This window comes from Mizuhopecten yessoensis, unplaced genomic scaffold, assembly GCF_002113885.1.
Source record: "Mizuhopecten yessoensis strain PY_sf001 unplaced genomic scaffold, ASM211388v2 scaffold8839.2, whole genome shotgun sequence".
Taxonomy (NCBI): domain Eukaryota; kingdom Metazoa; phylum Mollusca; class Bivalvia; order Pectinida; family Pectinidae; genus Mizuhopecten; species Mizuhopecten yessoensis.
This window is the reverse complement of record NW_018407748.1, coordinates 54,987-67,030: the sequence shown is the minus strand read 5'-3', so window position 1 is coordinate 67,030 and position 12,044 is coordinate 54,987.

The following is a 12,044-nucleotide window of genomic DNA, read 5'->3' as shown; positions in this document are numbered from 1 at the left end:
TACTACAGGTTACCTCTACAGTATAACATGTATTACAGGTTACCTCTACAGTATAACATGTACTACAGGTTACCTCTACAGTATAACATGTACTACAGGTTACCTACACAGTACAACATGTACTACAGGTTACCTCTACAGTATAACATGTACTACATGTTACCTCTACTGTATAACATTTACTACATGTTACCTCTACAGTACAACATTTACTACAGGTTACCTACACAGTACATATACTACAGGTTACCTACACCGTACAACATGTACTACGGGTTACCTCTACAGTACATCATGTACTACAGGTTCCCCCTACAGTATAACATGTGTTACAGGTTACCTCTACAATATAACATGTACTACAGATTACCTACACAGTACATGTACTACAGGTAACCTCTACAGTATAACCTGTAACACAGGTTACTTCTACAGTAACATGTAACACAGGTTTCCTCTACAGTATAACTAACATGTAACACAGGTTCCCTCTACAGTATAACCTGTAACACAGGTTACTTCTACAGTAACATGTAACACAGGTTTCCTCTACAGTATAACATTTACTACATGTTACCTCCACAGTACAACATGTAACACAGGTTCCCTCTACAGTATAACATGTGCTACAGGTTACCTACACAGTATATCTTGTTCTACAGGTTACCGCTACAGTATAACATGTACCACAGGTTACCTCTACAATATAACATGTACTACAGATTACCTACACAGTATAACATATACTACAGGTTACCTACACCGTACAACATGTACTACAGATTACCTACACAGTATATCTTGTTCTACAGGTTACCGCTACAGTATAACATGAATTACAGGTTACCTACACCGTACAACATGTACTACAGATTACCTACACAGTACATGTACTACAGGTAACCTCTACAGTATAACTAACATGTAACACAGGTTTCCTCTACAGTATAACAAGTACTACAGGTTACCACCATAATACAATTGAACAACAGTTATATCTACATGGTTACTGCAATCAAATCTAGATAATAAGACCTCTACAGTATAACTAACATGTAACACAGGTTACTTCTACAGTAACATGTAACACAGGTTACCTCTACATGTTACCTCTACTGGATAACATTTACTACATGTTACCTCTACAGTGCAACATTTACTACAGGTTAACTCTACAGTACAACATTTAGTACAGGTTACCTCTACAATATAACATGTACTACGGTTACCTACACAGTATATCTTGTTCTACAGGTTACCTCTACTGTATAACATGTACTACGGTTACCTACACAGTACATGTACTACAGGTAACCTCTACAGTATAACTAACATGTAACACAGGTTTCCTCTACAGTATAACTAACATGTAACACAGGTTTCCTCTACAGTATAACTAACATGTAACACAGGTTCCCTCTACAGTACCACATGTACTACAGGTTACCTCTACAGTATAACATGTACTACAGGTTACCTCCATAATACAATTGAACATCAGTTATTGTTCTACATTGTTACTGCAATCAAATCTAGATAATAAGTATAGGTAAGATCAAGGTCATGTTTTTTGCCAGTTACTTCCGTAATGAGTACTGTTTCAAGATGTGTACTGAAGTTTTAATTGATTTGTATAATGACCTTGAGGTTAATTGCATCACATGTCATGAAGGTTGTCAATACCAACCATTCACCATTTTACCCATCTCCTTATTCATCAATATCATACTGATGTATTAATTATTACAAAGATCCAGTGATGGATGTGAAATGTGCTGAAAATATATTGTATATTACCCTTTAATCTGTCTCTCAATCACACTAATGACTGGCCCTCATCAGCAGACAATGTGTTGTGTCAACTTCTACTGATAACTATAACCCAATACAATATCAACAAACATAATTTCATATAATCAATTACTATCAAATACATGTGTAGGTTTATTTCCACAAAGATTGAGTCAGTAACTATGAGATCTATGAGGCAGTAGGATATTTGTATTTACAGTAACTTACAGGCTCAGCCTCTATTAAGCCTCAAGTATTTAAGTTAATATCAGACACATCAGTATGTCCAATTAGAGTAGAACAGTAACTACCAGTACAGTATCAGAGGGTTTGAACACTCACCTGAGTAATAGTGTAAACAAGACTAGAGAAACCTGTCTGAATCAGCACCCAGAAAAACTTTGTGACATCATCCTTAGGTAGGAGGTTTGAAGTTGAACTTGACTTCAGTCTTTCTAAAATACTAAAAACATTTGATGACAAGGTTTCATGATAATACCAAGGGAAGTCACCATACCAAGATGGTCAGAAAATCAGAGTGTAACAATCTTGTTTAAATTATCTTGTTTGAATTATGCATGGAATCACCACAGAACACTAGCACTCCCCAAGGCGGGCAGGGTTTGATTCCACGATCAGACGTGAAAAGGTATAGATTCAACTGCTCGACCACATGGGTTTTCTCAAGGTACTCGGGTTTCCTACCACATTCATACCCCCGCGCGCCAATATCTGGGCCAACAAGAGCGCTAATATCCGGGCCAACAAGAGCGCTAATATGTGGGCCAACAAATGCGCTAATACCCGGGCCAAAAAGAGCGGTAATATCCGGGCCAACAAGAGCGCTAATAGCTGGGCCAACAAATGCGCTAATACCCGGGCCAAAAAGAGCGGTAATATCCGGGCCAACAAGAGCGCTAATAGCTGGGCCAACAAATGCGCTAATACCCGGGCCAAAAAGAGCACTAATATCCGGGCCAACAAGAGCGCTAATAGCTGGGCCAACAAATGCGCTAATACCCGGGCCAAAAAGAGCGCTAATATCCGGGCCAACAAATGCGCTAATACCCGGGCCAAAAAGAGCACTAATATCCGGGCCAACAAGAGCGCTAATATGTGGGCCAACAAATGCGCTAATACCCGGGCCAAAAAGAGCGGTAATATCCGGGCCAACAAGAGCGCTAATAGCTGGGCCAACAAATGCGCTAATACCCGGGCCAAAAAGAGCGCTAATATCCGGGCCAACAAAAGCGCTAATACCCGGGCCAACAAGAGCGCTAATAGCTGGGCCAACAAATGCGCTAATACCCGGGCCAAAAAGAGCACTAATATCCGGGCCAACAAGAGCGCTAATATCCAGGCCAACAAGAGCGCTAATATCTGGGCCTACAAGAGCGCTAATATCCGGGCCAACAAGTGCGCTAATACCCGGGCCAAAAAGAGCGCTAATATCCGGCCAACAAGAGCGCTAATATCCAGGCCACCAAGAGCGCTAATATCTGGGGCAACAAGAGCGCTAATATCTGGGGCAACAAGAGCGCTAATATCTGGGGCAAAAAGAGCGCTAATATCTGGGCCAACAAGTGCGCTAATACCCGGGCCAAAAAGAGCACTAATATCCGGGCCAACAAGAGCGCTAATATCCAGGCCACCAAGAGCGCTAATATCTGGGGCAACAAGAGCGCTAATATCTGGGCCAACAAACGCACTAACACCCGGGCCAAAAAGAGCGCTAATATCCGGCCAACAAGAGCGCTAATATCCAGGCCAACAAGAGCGCTAATATCCGGGACAACAAGAGCGCTAATATCTGGGCCAAAAAGAGCGCTAATATCCGGCCAACAAGAGCGCTAATATCCGGGCCAACAAGAGCGCTAATATCTGGGCCAACAAATGCGCTAATACCCGGGCCAAAAAGAGCGCTAATATCCGGGCCAACAAGAGCGCTAATATCCAGGCCAACAAGAGCGCTAATATCCGGGCCTACAAGAGTGAGTAATATAAGTTGTAAATACTTGTCTCATAATTGTTGTAAAAGAAATGAAGTTCATATTCATATTTACACATTCATTGTAGTCTACAAAAACAATCTACCCTGTGATGGAGCTAGGTGAAGTTGTTCCTTTGAATACTCCAGTTGTTGGTCAGAACTTGTGTGAATGGACAGACAGATGACATCTACTACCAGACTCCCTTGAGAGGTCAGAGATACCCAAGGTGTAATGGACAGACAGATAACATTTACTACCAGACTCCCTTGAGAGGTCAGAGATACCCAAGGTGTAATGGACAGACAGATGACATTTACTACCAGACTCCCTTGAGAGGTCAGAGATACGCAAGGTGTAATGGACAGACAGATGACATCTACTACCAGCCTCCCTTGAGAGGTCGGAGATACCCAAGGTGTAATGGACGGACAGATGACTTCTACTACCAGACTCCCTTGAGAAGTCAGAGATACCCAAGGTGGAATGGACAGACAGATGACATCTACTCCCAGACTCCCTTGAGAGGTCCGAGATACCCAAGGTGTAATGGACAGACATATGACATCTACTACCAGACACCCTTGAGAAGTCAGAGATACCCAAGATGTAATGGACAAACAGATGACATCTACTACCAAACTCCCTTGAGAGGTCAGAGATACCCAAGGTGTAATGGACAGACAGATGACATCTACTACCAGACACCATTGAGAAGTCAGAGATACCCAAGGTGTAATGGACAGACAGATGACATCTACTACCAGACTCCCTTGAGAGGTCAGAGATACCCAAGGTGTAATGGACAGACAGATGACATCTACTACCAGACNCATCTCCCTGGGCAGTTTGGTTATTGAGAAGAAGTTTTTTAAAGTTTTTAACATATTTGACCCTTGTGACCTTGAAAATAGATGAAGGTCATTTATTTGAACAAACTTGGTAGCCCTTCATCCCAGTTTGCTTCTGGCCAAATATCATCACCCTAGGCCTTTCGGTTATTAAGAAGAAGTCGTTTAAAGTAAAATATTGACGCCGGACGACGGACGAACGACGGACGGACGACGGACGGACAACGGACGCCGCACCACGGCATAAGCTCACTNAGCATTTCAACAAATACCAACAAGAGGCCCAATGGGCCTGCATCGCTCACCTGGTATAAAACTCACACACGTAACCTTAAAAGTGATCTAAAATAAAGCTACAGGCAAAATATCAGTATTTATGATTAAAATTCATTTAAAAGACCCTGTTAATTTTTTTTAAAACATTTCACCNTTAAGTTGTTTTCTACATGACTTTTTTGAGTCATTGATCTTGCCCTGTTCTAACTTTCCTGCTCTCAATCATTTAAATTTTTGGATTTGAATTATATTAAAAGTCATGCCTCTTAAAGGTAGTGATGACCTACTCTAAGAGAACTTTAACAATAAATATAAATAAATCCTTACACTGATCATGACTTTTTTCCTGAATTAGTTTTTTCATTACATTTAATCTTGTCAATGCCTTCCTACCCATATATACATTCTGCACTTCAAATTCTCAAATATGCCCTTATTAACCATTTAACCTATCATCAAAGATCAGAAATACAGTATTCAAAAAGCCAATTAAAAGTTCTTCTAAACTTCCTGTGAGAAATAGAGTTGAATATACCTATTAACATCAAACAAAGATCAGGCCAACTGAGTCTCAAAGTCAATAATTGGTCATTACATGATATTAAAGCCGGGTGATTTACTCACGGTCCTGTAGCCTTGACCAAAGAAATATCACATCTGCGCTTCATAAAAAACAAATTGTCTCAATTCTAAAGTGTTGGAATTCCTTGCCTATCAAACCTTTGGCTAATATCCTTAATCTACCCTCGTCATACAAGTTTATCTCACAGTTGAAAAGTTTAAATGCCATTCCATCAATGTGATTTGTTAAACTATGTAAAATCTTAGACTGACTTTTTGGATGTACCCTTGACTGTTAGCTCTACTGACATCTGATAGTCTGTGACAGGTGTGGCCGACACCCACAGCCCCTTCTCTACACAGAAACTGGTTGTAGTGCTGAACATACCAGCCACAAAGCGATTCTTTAGATTTGTTGCTAATGACATGAGTAGCCAGCCACTAAGAGCCACAAGGACAGATCTTATCCTACCTACCCTTCAATCAATTCCATTTCAATACATATTAAAATGATATATGTTTATCACATGGGTTGAATATGGCTGTTCTAAGCCCTTCAAATCAAGTAACCACAAGATTGATCTTTTTACATATGATAGATACGGAACTGATGCCGACAAACTTGTGTGTGTGTGAGAGAGTATAAAGTGTATGGCAGGTTATCGTGCCCCTTACAACTAAGTGTGGGTAAGATAATCATGTCCCTGACAACTAAGTGTGTGGTAAGATAATCATACCTTGACAACTTAGTGTGTGGTAAGATAATCATGCCTCTGACAACTAAGTGTGTGGTAAGATAATCATGCCCCTTACAACTAAGTGTGTGGTACGACGACCATGTCCCTGACAACCAAGTGTGTGGCAAGATGACAATGCCCCTACAACTAAGTGTGTGGTAAGATGACCATTCCCCTTACAATTAAGTGTATGATAAGATGACCATGCTCCTTACAACCAAGTGTGTGGTAAGATGACCATGCCCCTTACAACTAAGTGGGTGGTAAGACAACCATGTCCCTGACAACCAGGTGTGTGGCAAGATGACCATGCCCCTACAACTAAGCGTGGGGAAAGATGACCATGCCCCTTACAACTAAGTGTGTGGTAAGATGATCATGCCCCTTACAACTAAGTGTGTGGTAAGACGACCATGTCCCTGACAACCAAGTGTGTGGCAAGATGACCATGCCCCTACAACTAAGTGTGTGGTAAGATGACCATGCCCCTTACAACTAAGTGTGATGTAAGATGACCATGCCCCTTACAACTAAGTATGTGGTAAGATGATCATGCCCCTTACAATTAAGTGTATGATAAGATGACCATGCTCCTTACAACCAAGTGTGTGGTAAGATGACCCATGCCTTACAACCAAATGTTTGGTAAGATGACCATGCCCCTTACAACTAAGTGTGTGGTAAGAAAACCATGTCCCTGACAACCAAGTGTGTGGCAAGATGACAATGCCCCTACAACTAAGTGTGTGGTAAGATGACCATGCCCCTTACAACTAAGTGTGATGTAAGATGACCATGCCCCTTACAACTAAGTGTGTTGTAAGATGACCATGCCCCTTACAAATAAGTGTGTGGTAAGATGACCATGCTCCTTACAACCAAGTGTGTGGTAAGATGACCCATGCCTTACAACCAAATGTGTGGTAAGATGACCATGCCCCTTACAACTAATTGTGTGGTAAGATGATCATGCCCCTTACAACTAAATGTGTGGTAAGATGATCATGCCCCTTACAACTAAATGTGTGGTAAGACAACCATGTCCCTTACAACTAAGTGTGTGGTAAGATGATCATGCCCCTTACAAATAAGTGTGTGGTAAGATGACCATGCTCCTTACAACCAAGTGTGTGGTAAGATGACCCATGCCTTACAACCAAATGTGTGGTAAGATGACCATGCCTCTACAACTAAGTGTGTGGTAAGATAATCATGCCTCTTGACAACTAAGTGTGTGGTAAGATAATCATGCCCCTTACATCTAAATGTGTGGTAAGATAATCATGCCCCTTACAACTAAGTGTGTGGTAAGATGACCATGTCCCTGACAACCAAGTGTGTGGCAAGATGACAATGCCCCTACAACTAAGTGTGTGGTAAGATGACCATGCCCCTTACAACTAATTGTGTGGTAAGATGATCATGCCCCTTACAACTAAGTGTGTGGTAAGATAATCATGCCTCTGACAACTTAGTGTGTGATAAGATAGTCATGCCCCTTACAACTTAGTGTGAGGTAAGATGATCATGCTCCTTACAACCAAGTGTGTGGTAAGATGACCCATGCCTTACAACCAAATGTGTGGTAAGATGACCATGCCCCTTACAACTAAGTGTGGTAAGTTGGCCATGTCCCTTACAACCAAATGTGTGGTAAGATGACCATGCCTCTACAACCAAGTGTGTGGTAAGATTATCATGCTCCTTACAACCAAGTGTGTGGTAAGATGACCATGCCTCTACAACCAAATGTGTGGTAAGATGACCATGCCTCTACAACTAAGTGTGTGGTAGGAAATCATGCCTCTGACAACTAAGTGTGTGGTAAGATAATCATGCCTCTTGACAACTAAGTGTGTGTTAAGATAATCATGCCTCTTGACAACTAAGTGTGTGGTAAGATAATCATGCCTCTTGACAACTAAGGGTGTGGTAAGATAATCATGCCCCTTACAACTAAGTGTGTGGTAAGATAATCATGCCCCTTACAACTAAGTGTGTGGTAAGATAATCATGCCCCTTACAACTAAGTGTGTGGTAAGATAATCATGCCCCTTACAACTAAGTGTGTGGTAAGATAATCATGCCCCTTACAACTAAGTGTGTGGTAAGATAATCATGCCCCTTACAACTAAGTGTGTGGTAAGATAATCATGCCCCTTACAACTAAGTGTGTGGTAAGATAATCATGCCCCTTACAACTAAGTGTGTGGTAAGATAATCATGCCCCTTACAACTAAGTGTGTGGTAAGATAATCATGCCCCTTACAACTAAGTGTGTGGTAAGATAATCATGCCCCTTACACCTAAGTGTGTGGTAAGATAATCATGCCTCTGACAACTAAGTGTGTGGTAAGATAATCATGCCTCTGACAACTAAGTGTGTGGTAAGATAATCATGCCTCTTACAACTAAGTGTGTGGTAAGATAATCATGCCTCTGACAACTAAGTGTGTGGTAAGATAATCATGCCTCTGACAACTAAGTGTGTGGTAAGATAATCATGCCTCTTACAACTAAGTGTGTGGTAAGATAATCATGCCTCTTACAACTAAGTGTGTGGTAAGATAATCATGCCCCTTACAACTAAGTGTGTGGTAAGATAATCATGCCCCTTACAACTAAGTGTGTGGTAAGATAATCATGCCCCTTACAACTAAGTGTGTGGTAAGTCTGCCATGTCCCTTACAACTAAGTGTGTGGTAAGTTGGACATGTCCCTTACAACTTAGTGTGAGGTAAGATGATCATGCTCCTTACAACCAAGTGTGTGGTAAGATGACCCATGCCTTAAAACCAAATGTGTGGAAAGATGACCATGCCCCTTACAACTAAGTGTGGTAAGTTGGCCATGTCCCTTACAACTAAGTGTGTGGTAAGATGATCATTCCCCTACAACTAAGTGTGTGGTAAGATTATCATGCTCCTTACAACCAAGTGTGTGGTAAGATGACCATGCCTCTACAACCAAATGTGTGGTAAGATGACCATGCCTCTACAACCAAGTGTGTGGTAAGATGACCATGCCTCTGACAACTAAGTGTGTGGTAAGATGATAATGCCTCTAACAACTAAGTGTGTGGTAAGATGACCATGCCTTACAACTAATTGTGTGGTAAGATGACCATGCCCCTTACAACTAAGTGTGTGGTAAGATGACCATGCCTTACAACTAATAAAGTGGTAAGATGACCATGCCCCTTACGGCCTACAGCAAAAATCATCAATATAGAATCTAATCCTTACAATTATCCGCTCAGTCAAGGACAGAGGTGTGTAATACCCTCTAAATAGGTAAACGCTGCCTTTCAGCTGGCGTAATAAGGTGCAGTCATTCTGTAAAGAGGTAATTAGGCATACTAAATGTCTGCATATCTGTGATTAATCTGTCAACACATCAATCAGATTAGATAATATATCCTCTCTCAGAATTCTCGAGTTGACAATTATCCTTTTTAAAGCAGCCTATACCAAGTAATATCTTTACCCGATTGGTATGTCTCCTGCACATACCTAATATACAAATATTGTATCTCTTGTAAATATACCTGATGTACAACTATTTTATCTCAGGTAAATATACCTAATGTACTTTTTAGCTCAGGTAAATATACCTAATGTACAACTATCATATCTCAGGAAAATATATATAATGTACAACTATCATATCTCTGGTAAATATACCTTATATACAACTATCATATCTCTGGTAAATATAATGTACATGTACAACTAACGTATCTCAGGGGAAATTAAAATAAGAGATTTATAGTGAAATGATGGTATAATTTCAAGGGTTACTGTCATAGATTTGAACACAGAAAAGTGGAAGTGGGATTTCCATTGTTTATGCGAGATATGTTATAATTGTCGTACGGTAGTTTTTCGGTATGAACAATAGGTTTGTTTTGTACATGTACTGTATTACTGTTGGTTTCCTTTGTCAAGCAGATAAAGCTTAAGGCAGATGATTGGCATTGTGGTCTACGACTCAATAAGAAACATTTTCCTAGTTGGTGAAATCAGCTGTCCAGTTTGAGACATTTCATCCCATTCACACTTTAATTACATGAGAAGTCAGATAAATCAGCAATAAACTTACCCAATTTGCCACTAACTGGATGTTCAAATATAGGAACGTAAACATGACTGAGCTGGTTTTGACCCTTGTCTCTAACCTCTGTGATGTTGAAAATCGACCCAGGGCATTTATTCTTATATGAAAAATATCAAGACTCTATGCCTTATAGTTCTTCCTAAGTCCTTAGTTCTTTCTTAATAAATTCAGCCCCTGCAACTTTAAAAGGAGGTTGCAGTAATTAATTGAATACATCTGATATCTCTTAATCACAACAAGCTACAACTTAAATATTTAAGCCTAATAGTTTTATAAAACAGTTGTCTAGAAATTATTATCGTGTCCAACATTTGTACCCCTCAATTGAGGTCAAGGTTATTTATTTGAAAACAAATCTGACAACCCTTTATTACAGCAAGCTACATACAAAACACCTTTACTCCAGACCCAATTATTCTGCATTAGTCATTAGTTTTTAATGCATTTAACCCCTTTGACCGTTAAAGGCGGTTAAGGTTATTTATATGAACAATTCTAATAATCCTTCATCATAGCATGCCACAGATCAAAAAGTTAATACATGGACACTGTGCTGTCACAAACATGTAAGCCCACAGCCACTTTGAACTAACAAGAGGCCCAGAGGGCCTGTATCACTCACCTGAATATGTTTAAAATAATTGGTATTAAGTAAAGATATAGCACTCCATGGTAGGTGCTGTAAGTACATATGAAATTTCAGAAAGATACATCCAGTACTTGAGATATAACAAATTTCAAAAGAGCCCAACCCATATGCCCCTAGGGGTGTCATACCCACCTTTTATACAAAACTGAGTCCCCTTGACCCAAGGATGCTCCAGACTTAATAAGGATAAAATTCTGTAATCCCTAGGGTAGAAGAGTGATTTTGAAGGTTTTACCTCTATTTCCCCTATTCGGCCCCGGCCCTCTGGCCCAAGGGGGGGGCCACACCCACCATTTATACAAAATTGAGTCCCCTTGGCCCAAGGATGCTTCAGACTAAATTAGGATAAAATCTCTTAATCCCTACTGTAGAAGAAGGATTTTGAAGGTTCAGGACTAGTAGCGTTGACGCATAAGCTCACCATGGTTCTTTGGACCAGGTGAGCTAAAAATCATAATTTCACTCCAAGACAATTATTCCATGCAGCAATTTTCATGTTGTTGTTTTTTTAAATTGTGTTCAGTGCTTCGAAAGATCCATGTTATCTTACCATGCAGCTGCTAGTCTTTTTAGCAAAATTAAATGAACCATACAAATTTAACTTTATCTAGAACACTTATAAATGAATATTATATAAAACAATATATTTTCCCAAAAAAATATTACATCAGTCAACCACATCTAAAAAATTCTCATTGACCATCAGCCTATAAAAATCAAGTAGCCCATTTACCAAGAATGCTCTCCCGGGACCATCAGCCAATCACATTCAAGATTTAATCTTGAATGTAGTCTCACGATATATTCTTTTGTTATTTATATTTAAGTTATTCTTCAGAAATCCACAGTTTATCAAAATTAAGAAAGACTAGAACAGATTAAGAGAAAACACATAACATTATTGTTATTAGCATTACTTAAGACTGGATAAAATGTAGAATATAATTATATATCTAATTTTTCATTAAGGCTTACAAATTAAAGATACCTAATTATACAACTACGTAATAATTAAAAGCTTCACAACTTCTAAATACGAAATTGTGGTTGTAATAAGCCTTCACGATAAACTTAT